At 38.3% G+C, this 8,549-nt stretch overlaps 1 pseudogene; it reads left to right on the forward strand.

Moving 5' to 3' along the window:
* The first annotated feature begins 1,196 nt into the window (after positions 1–1,196).
* The window catches only part of LOC102830986, a 21,522-nt pseudogene continuing 14,169 nt past the window's right edge, over positions 1,197–8,549 (forward strand).

Raw genomic sequence — 8,549 nt, forward strand, 5'->3', positions numbered from 1 at the left:
TTTTGTTATGACTGTGTTGTGAAAGACTCATTACTGTTGTTGTTTTTTTAACTCATAAAAGTTTATGGCATCATGAATAACAGTAATAATAGCTAACAGGAATATTTGCTGTATTCTGGGAACTTTGCTAGAGTCTGGCATACAAGTATATTCCAATTATCACTGATGAGGCAGTTCTGATTAATACCTGTTTTGCAGCTGATGACACTAGGCTGAGAGAGGGAAGGGACTTGCTCAAGTTACTCCAGCTGGTAAATGGTTGAGTAGGGATTTGACAAGGTTTGTTGCACAGAAAAGTCCATGTTCTTTCTACTCAACCAGAATACTACTACTGCTAATGGTAATAATTAATAATAATAATAAAACTGACTTATTAGAAGTAGATTCCAAAGACCAAGCTCTTTTAAAGTGAAGATGATAAAGATGATTCCTTAAACTAGGAAATGTGTTTTCAGATTCGAACAAAGTTAAATGGAAATAGTTTGGCTTTAGGGGATACCCATGTGTGAGAAGTGGTTTCAAAGCAGGTCACCAGTCGTATTCAGATATCACTTGGCCAGCTTGCTTACCTGATACATCAGGACTATTACCCTATCTTTCCCAGGATCTTAGCTCTAGTATCTCTACTCCACCCCTTCAAGCATTTTAAAAGTTCAGTCTCACAGAGAGCTATCAATTCTTGATTCTCTCACTATGCTGCTTGGGCACAAGCTGTTCTGGTGTCCAGCCATCATTTCTTCTGGTGTTAACATTTTTATAACTATATTAGTGTCACATATTTTTTAGTTCTGTTGTTTGGTGAATACATGTTTGGAATTTTTATGTCTACTTGGTGGATTGACTGCTCTGGCTATCTCAGTTTCCTAAGGATGCTGTAACAAAACACCACAAGTTGAGTGGCTTACAAGAACAGAAATTTATTGGCTCACAGTTCTGAAGACTAGGAATCCAAATTCAGGATGTGATAGGGCCATGCTCTTTTTGTCTGTTCTAGTGAAGGATTCTTCTTTGTCTCTTCTGGCTTCTGGTAGCTACAGGCATTGCTTGGCTTGTAGATACATCATCACTTAGTTGTCTGCCCCCTGTTTGTGAGACTGTTTTCAAAAGGACCACTCACTCAGATTACATCAGGACTCACCCTACTCTGGTATGACCTCATGTTTACTGATGGCATTTTCAAAGACCTTGTTTCCAACATGGTCACATTCACAGGTACTGATGGGTAGCATTTTGATGTATCTTATTTTTGAGGACACATTTCAATCCATAACAGTGCCTTTTGGAGAGCCCTGCTTCTATCATTCTTAACCCATGATGTTCAGGCAATTCTGATTGTACTTCAAGCTCTGGAGGTAGTCTCTGGCCTAGCTTGTCTGAGCCTCTACATATTCATAATGATTGGCTCATAGATGGACACAAGACTCAAGATAGACAAATGAGACTGTTGAGAAAGAGACACTATATTTTCTTATTGGATCTTCTAGATTTATGAATAAGGTAATGCTGAATCTGCCAAAGACATTTAAAAATGAAGTCACAGAGGAGAGCATCTGTGATGAAACAAGTTCGTTTATGTGGTCCTTTGGTTTGGCTCTTTGGAAAAACAAGTCAAGAGACTTTTCTCCTTGGGAAAGGTCATGCGGAACATTTTTTCCCCTCTAGTTTTCTGCCTCAGAGGGTTTGTTACTTTTGTTGTTGTTATTGTAACTCCAGGTTGATTGACATTTCTTGAATAAACTGTAAACAGCTTATAATTTAATGCTTTCTGTCTTGTTCATGACTTCAGTCAGCCCTGTGATTAGTATGTACCTTTCAGGGGTTGGTCAATAGTCTATGCAAATGAAATGACTGTAGCTTACTATGCAAATGAGGTGCCTGTGGCCTACTTCAGTTTCTTTATCAAGGTCAATGTATTATAACCCTGGTGCAAAGGCCTTGCTTTGAAATAGGCAAGGCATTTGTTGTATATGTGGATAGGCAACAAACCTCACAGAGGTATTTTAGGAAGAAAGAAGAAGCAGGAACAAGGAAGGAACCTTCTTAAAGAGGTATAATATGGGTCAAGGGCTGTCATATTAAAGATGGTAATAGACCTTGAATGGGTCCTGTATCCAAGCCAATGGAAATAGGCCCAGAAAGATCCCTGCAGCAGGGGCTGAGAGAGAAGTGCCCCCTTGTTGTATGACTAGGAGAGCTGAGAGAACTGTTCTGTACTGAAGAAGGAAGTGATGTACTCTCCTCTTCAAGGAATTCTTCCAGACTTTGTCTGCATTGGAGCTTGTTGACCTTGATCCCAAGTTTTACCCTATTGCTTCCTTAATAAAGAACTTAATTGTAGATATGTTTGTGTTCTGTGTGGTCACTGTAACAAGTTAGTGAACTGAGAAGAGAAGTAGAAAGTGCCATGAGAGGGTTGGGTAGTGTCAGAATTGGTAAAAACGTTAGAAAGTCAAGGACTGTCTGACTTCCACCTCATAGGACTCAGCTGTATGCTGATGGTGATTATTATTTCCCTTCATGAAGTTAGATGGATACTATCACCTACTGCTACTCCCAACACATTACAGCTTCCAGATCCAGCTACTACTGAAGTGAACATACTCCCTGGACTTCCAGAGCTAATACATTTTCTTAATTCTGAAAGCATAGGTTTCTGTCCATATATTAGTTGTGACTCATAAGATAATAGAGTGAAATCAATTTTTTCTTTCTTGGTTTCAGTTTCTTTAGCAAGAAAAGTTATGTTCCTTTGGCCAACTATTTGAAATTCTGAAATAATGAAATTCAAACCAACACAGTTCTACAAAATTACCTTATATAAATTCATGCTCAATATATTTATATAAAAGTTTATATGATACCTAATCTTTTTTATATAATTCAGTTACGTAAGTATTTATATACTAACATAGTTACATATCTATATTTGTGAGCTGTGTATTTATTTATATATTAATATTTCCTCCTTCATTTTGTTTCCCTGTTTTGCTCTTTCCTTAACCCCAATGAGAATCCATTATGTGGCAGCCACTGTGTTAGTCCCTGGAATTAGCCAAATGAGTAAGCATGAAATCCTTCATCCTAAGCAGCAACATTGTCTAGAAAACCAGCAATTAACTGCAGTACGCTTGGTGTTGTGACTGAGGGGGGCATGATGAACTATCTGTACCAGGCTTAAGGGATGGTGCAGAAAGCTCATAGATAGCTGTTTGGAGGGAGGACTTTTAAAGGACATGGTTCTGTAGGATCAGCACTGGACTGCCAACCAAAAGGTTGGCAGTGCAAACCCACCAGCCACTCTCAGAAATTCTATACAGAGTCACTATGAGTCAGAATTGACTCGATGGCACTTAACAACAGTGGCAACAGCAACAACAACAACAGAGGAAAAAGGAGCCCTAGGTTACGTGTGGGGCTAACCACAAAGTCAGCAGTCCGAATCCACCAGCTGCTCCATGAGTCTTTCTATTGTTGTAAAGATTCACAGCCTTGAAAACCATATACAGGGTCGTTATGGGTTATAACTGACATGGCAGCACCTGAAACAAACAACAACAGCAAGAAAGGAAAGGGGGACATTAGTAGTTTGGTATCAGAATTCTTGATTTTCATGTAGGAGACCTGGGTTTGATTCCCAGACAGTGCATCATCCATCTGTCAGTGGAAGTGTGTGTGTTGCAATACTATACAGGTTTCAGCAGAGCTTTTAGGATGAAAGGGCTGGTGATCTACTTCTGAAAAGCAGCCAATGAAGGTTCTATGGATCCCCATGGTCCAGTTCACAGCTGATCATGAGGATGGTGCTGGACCAGGCAGTGTTTTGCTCCATTTTGCATCAGGGTTGACTTGATGGTTGTTGTTGTTTTTTAGGTGCCATTGAGTTGGTTCTGAGTCATAGCAACCCATGTATAACAGGATGAAACAATGCCTGGTCCCACACCATCCTCACAATTGTAGTTATGTTTGAGCCCATTGCTATAGCTGATCTTTTTGATGACCCTCCACTTTATCTAGCATTTTGTCCTTTTCAAGGGACTGGTCCCTCTTGATAATGGTATCTAACAACAACAATCACAAAAACAGCAAGAGAGGAAGAGAAACCCAGTGGATGGGAACAGTATTTAGTGAGGTATAGTGACACAAATAAGAACATATATATATCAGGTGGGTCATGCCTTTGGCTCTAGCAGTTACCATGACGTCCCTCTGATAAAGATACCTTCAAGTCCATTTTCTGAGCTGCAAAGATATTGAGGATATGCTTTGGCATTTTGCTATTTTCAAAATGATGCTCTATTTGCAACATCAGATTTTGGAAATGTCCACCCCCTATGGTGTAAATCCACCAAAAGCACAGCCTAGAAATCTGTGCCTGACGCAGAAATGCTTCACAGATGATTGTTGAGTGATAAAAACTAAGAATATGTTCAGAAAGTATTCTAAAATTAAACTTCATTTAAAATTTGTATCTAAAACTAACCTAACCTACCACTGCTGAGTCAATTCCAACTCATAGCAACCCTATGGGAAAGAGTAGAATTGACTGATAGGGTTTCCATGACTGTAAATCACAGACTATCACATCTTTCTCCCATGAAGCTGCTGGTAGGCTCAAACTACTTCCATTGTGGTAAGCAGTCAGGTGCTTTAACCACTGTGTCATGGGGCTCTTTACAGTCATCCTATATTTCTTTATTTTACTGAAACTTACATATCCCGAGATTATAGGGATCATATATAGTTTTTCAGTCTTTAACTCCTCCCTTTAATATATTATCTTTATAGTAGATAAGGAATGTTGGATAAAATAAGAAGGAAAAGGAAGAAATATTAAACATGGTACATGTTATTGTTAAGTGCCTTTGAGTCTGTTCCTACTCATAGTGACTCTGTATAGGGTTTCCAAGGAGTGGCTGGTAAGCTTGAACCACCGATCTTGCAGTTCAGTGCTTTATCCTACAGTACTACACCAGGACTCCACTAAACACTTATTACAGTGTGCCAATCTGTGGATGCTATTTTATAGTATCCTCATCACAGTGTGGAGGTAGGAAGTATTCTCTTGGATTTACAAAGGGATGAAGGAGGCTCAGTGACATCATTTATAAATGGCAGGGATCTTTCTCCCGTGGAGCAGCTGGTAGTTTCAAACTGCTGACCTTGTGGTTCACAGCCTGATTCATAACCACTACACTACCAGTACTTAAAAATAGGAGCAAACTGATCATTTTAATTGACTGTTTCTCCCTGTTTTATCTGTTTACTAAAGTTGTCCTCATTTGGTTCAATGGTAAAATTCTTGCCTTTCATGTGAGATACCCAGGTTAAACCCTAACCATCGTGTCTTACTTCACTTCTGTCGTTGGAGGCTTGTGTGTTTCTACGATGCTGAAAAGGTTTCAGTGAAGTTTCTAGACTAAATAAATACCTGATGAGCTACTTCTGAAAATCAGCCATTGGAAAGCCTATGGATCACATTGGCGTATTCTGCAACTCATGATAGGTATAACAAAGGACTAAGCGATGTTTCACTCTATTGTGCATGGGTTGCCATGAGTTGGAGGCAATTCAGTGGCAGCTAACAACAACAATAAAATTGATGTGTGTATTAGGATATACAGCTTAGCTTTTTCACCTTCCTTCTTTCTTTCTTGGTTAACACCTCATCATGTCAAGTCACTTCTCTGCTGATGGGTTTTGATGTGCCACTATACCAAAGAATGTGGAACTTGGTCTACTGAGAATCTACCAAGGGGCTAGATGATGCTACCTGAAGTGTGAGGGACTTATCTCCTCATGGCATAAACTTTTGTTGTTAGGTGTTGTTGGGTTGGTTCTAACTCAACCACCCTATGCCCAACAGAATGATATACTGCCTGGTCCCATGCCACCCTCACAGTTGTTGCTATGTGTGAGCCCATTGTTGCTGCCACTGCTTCAATCCATCTCATTGGAGTCTTCCTCTTTTCCACTGACCCTCCAATTTACTGAGCACACTATAATGCACATGCTAGGCACTCAAGGATTTGGGCTGCAATGATAACTGCTATGTCAAATGAAAGTTAAGAAGTGATCCACATGCACCCTCCTAAAGACAAAATAATGACAACACCAAAAAGAAAAAAAAAGCCCAAAGTGTTAACATATTCTTTCTTTTTCCCATAAAAGACCCTGAAAACATACACATTAGCTTTCTGCTTTAAAAAAGAGTACAGTTGATCAAGGTAGGCACTGCAAAGTACATAAGAATAAAAGAGAGCAATGATAAATTACATACACAATCCTGAAATAAAAATAGCAATCTACAAATGGATACATATGGAGTTATACAGGCTAAACAGGTGGGAGGTAGCAAATAGGAATACACCCATGAGTATAGTATATATATATTGTTGTTAAGTGCCGTCAAGTCAGTTCTGACCTATAGTGACCCTGTAAAGGGTTTCTGAGGAGCGGCTGGTGAGCTTGAACTGCTGACCTTGTGGTTCAAACTGACTTTGTAGTGCAATGCATTATCCCACAGCACAGCATCACACCAGGAGTCAGTTAGTCTGTCTGTCTATCTATCTATCTATCTATCTATCTATCTATCTATCTATCTATCTATTGACTTTGCAGAGGATATTTTTGTGTATATATTTATAAGTGCTACAAACATATATATCCATGTATATGGGTCTTCAAAAGTTCATAGTGAAATTCCATTTTTCTATGAACTTTTTGAAGACCCTTGTTTATAATAGAGTAAAAACTTTTAACCCTAATCAAACACCTTGAGGGACTGAGCCACTCAGTTTGTGGTCTAAGACCACAGTCTCAGGGGCATCAAGGTCAACTGGTACAACATAACAAAGATAATGTTTTACATCCCACTTTGGTGAGTAGAAAACAGTGTTTTAAAAGCTAGTGAGCAGCCACCTAAGATATAGTTATTGGTTTTTCCCCACTAGGAGCAAAGAAGAAGATAAAAAACAAAAATACATAGAGACCATTAGTCCTGAAATCAGAAGAACTAGATGGTATCTGGTTACTAGTACAAAAGATTCTGACCAAGATCACAATAGCAGATCCCAAACAGAGTGGGAGTGAGATGTAGAAAAAAAATTCAAAATTATGAAAAAGCAGGCATTACTAGTCTGATAGAGACTGAAGAAATTCCCAGACAATGTTCCTTTGACAACTTTCAAACCTGAAACTGAACACACACCTGGGGATCACCTTTCAGCCAAACAATAGACAGGCCCATAAAGTGAACAATGAAATTTATGAAGAATTTTTCTCCTCAAAATATCCAGCCATATGAAACAAAAGAAGCAGCACTTGCCCCAAAACAAAGCAGGAGCAGGAAAAAAAGATGGATGAAAATGTGGAACCCAGGGAGAAGTATGGGAATAATGCTATCCCACTGAGAGGATTACAATGAATGTCACAAAATGAAATGTGTGAAAATTGTTGAATGGAAAACGAACTTGCTATGTAAACTTTCACCCAAATCACAACAAAATGTTCAAAATAAATAAATGAAAGAATACAATCGAATTAGTAAAACCTGAAAAATATAAAAAGAACAAAAACCACATAAACTCAGCAAAGTTTTAGCATTTTGAAGGTTTCTTGTGAATTTTCTTACATATTTATAATCATACTGCATATAAAATTTTACATCCTGACTTTTTTCATGAAATATTGTATTATAGATGTTTTCTGTTGTATTATATATCCTAAAAATTGTTATTTTTAAATGACAGTATGCTTTATCTTTGAATGGATAAGCTATAACTTACTTTGCTGCTTTGAAATTCTTTGACATTTAGATGATTTCTATTTCTTATCCACATTTTAAAGTAAATAAGTTAGGGTTCTTTGTTGGAAAGTAACAAAATCTAACTCTTGTTAGCTTAGGGAGTGAAAGAATTTACTCAAAAGATATAAATGAGCTGACAGAGCCCACAAGTAGTTTGATAAACTAGAAGAGTGAAAAGGTCCAGAGTTGGAAACATTTTGGGGGTATGGTGCCAGATGGTCTGGTTGATGGTCTGACTGGCTACAGCTCTGCTATAAAATGAACACTTTCTCTGTGATTTCCTGCCTTTGTGCTATTTCATTAAAGACACAAATTGCCTGGAGAAGTAATAAGATTGACTTAGCATGGGTCATGTGTCCATCTCTAGGAGAGACAAAAGATGAATATGTATATTTATAATATGTCCAGATCATACACAGAAGGGACAGTTGTGCAAATCTCTTGAAGGAAAAAAGGGCAGTGTTATAAGGTAGATATATAGATTGATAGACAGACAGACATATAGATATGTAAATAGATGGACTCAAACTCATGATGACTTTATGCCTGTACCTATATCATCATTCTATCATCAGCATGTTTGAATTTATTGTAGCTACTATGACAATCCATCTCACTGGGGTTTTCCCTGAACCTTGTTAGTCCTCTACTTTATCAAACATGATGTTCTCCGTTCCCATCAATTCATCCCTTCTGATGATGTGCCCAAAGCAATCCAGTCAGACATTGGTCTACAGTGATCTAC

This window comes from Chrysochloris asiatica, unplaced genomic scaffold, assembly GCF_000296735.1.
Source record: "Chrysochloris asiatica unplaced genomic scaffold, ChrAsi1.0 scaffold00071, whole genome shotgun sequence".
Taxonomy (NCBI): Eukaryota; Metazoa; Chordata; class Mammalia; order Afrosoricida; family Chrysochloridae; genus Chrysochloris; species Chrysochloris asiatica.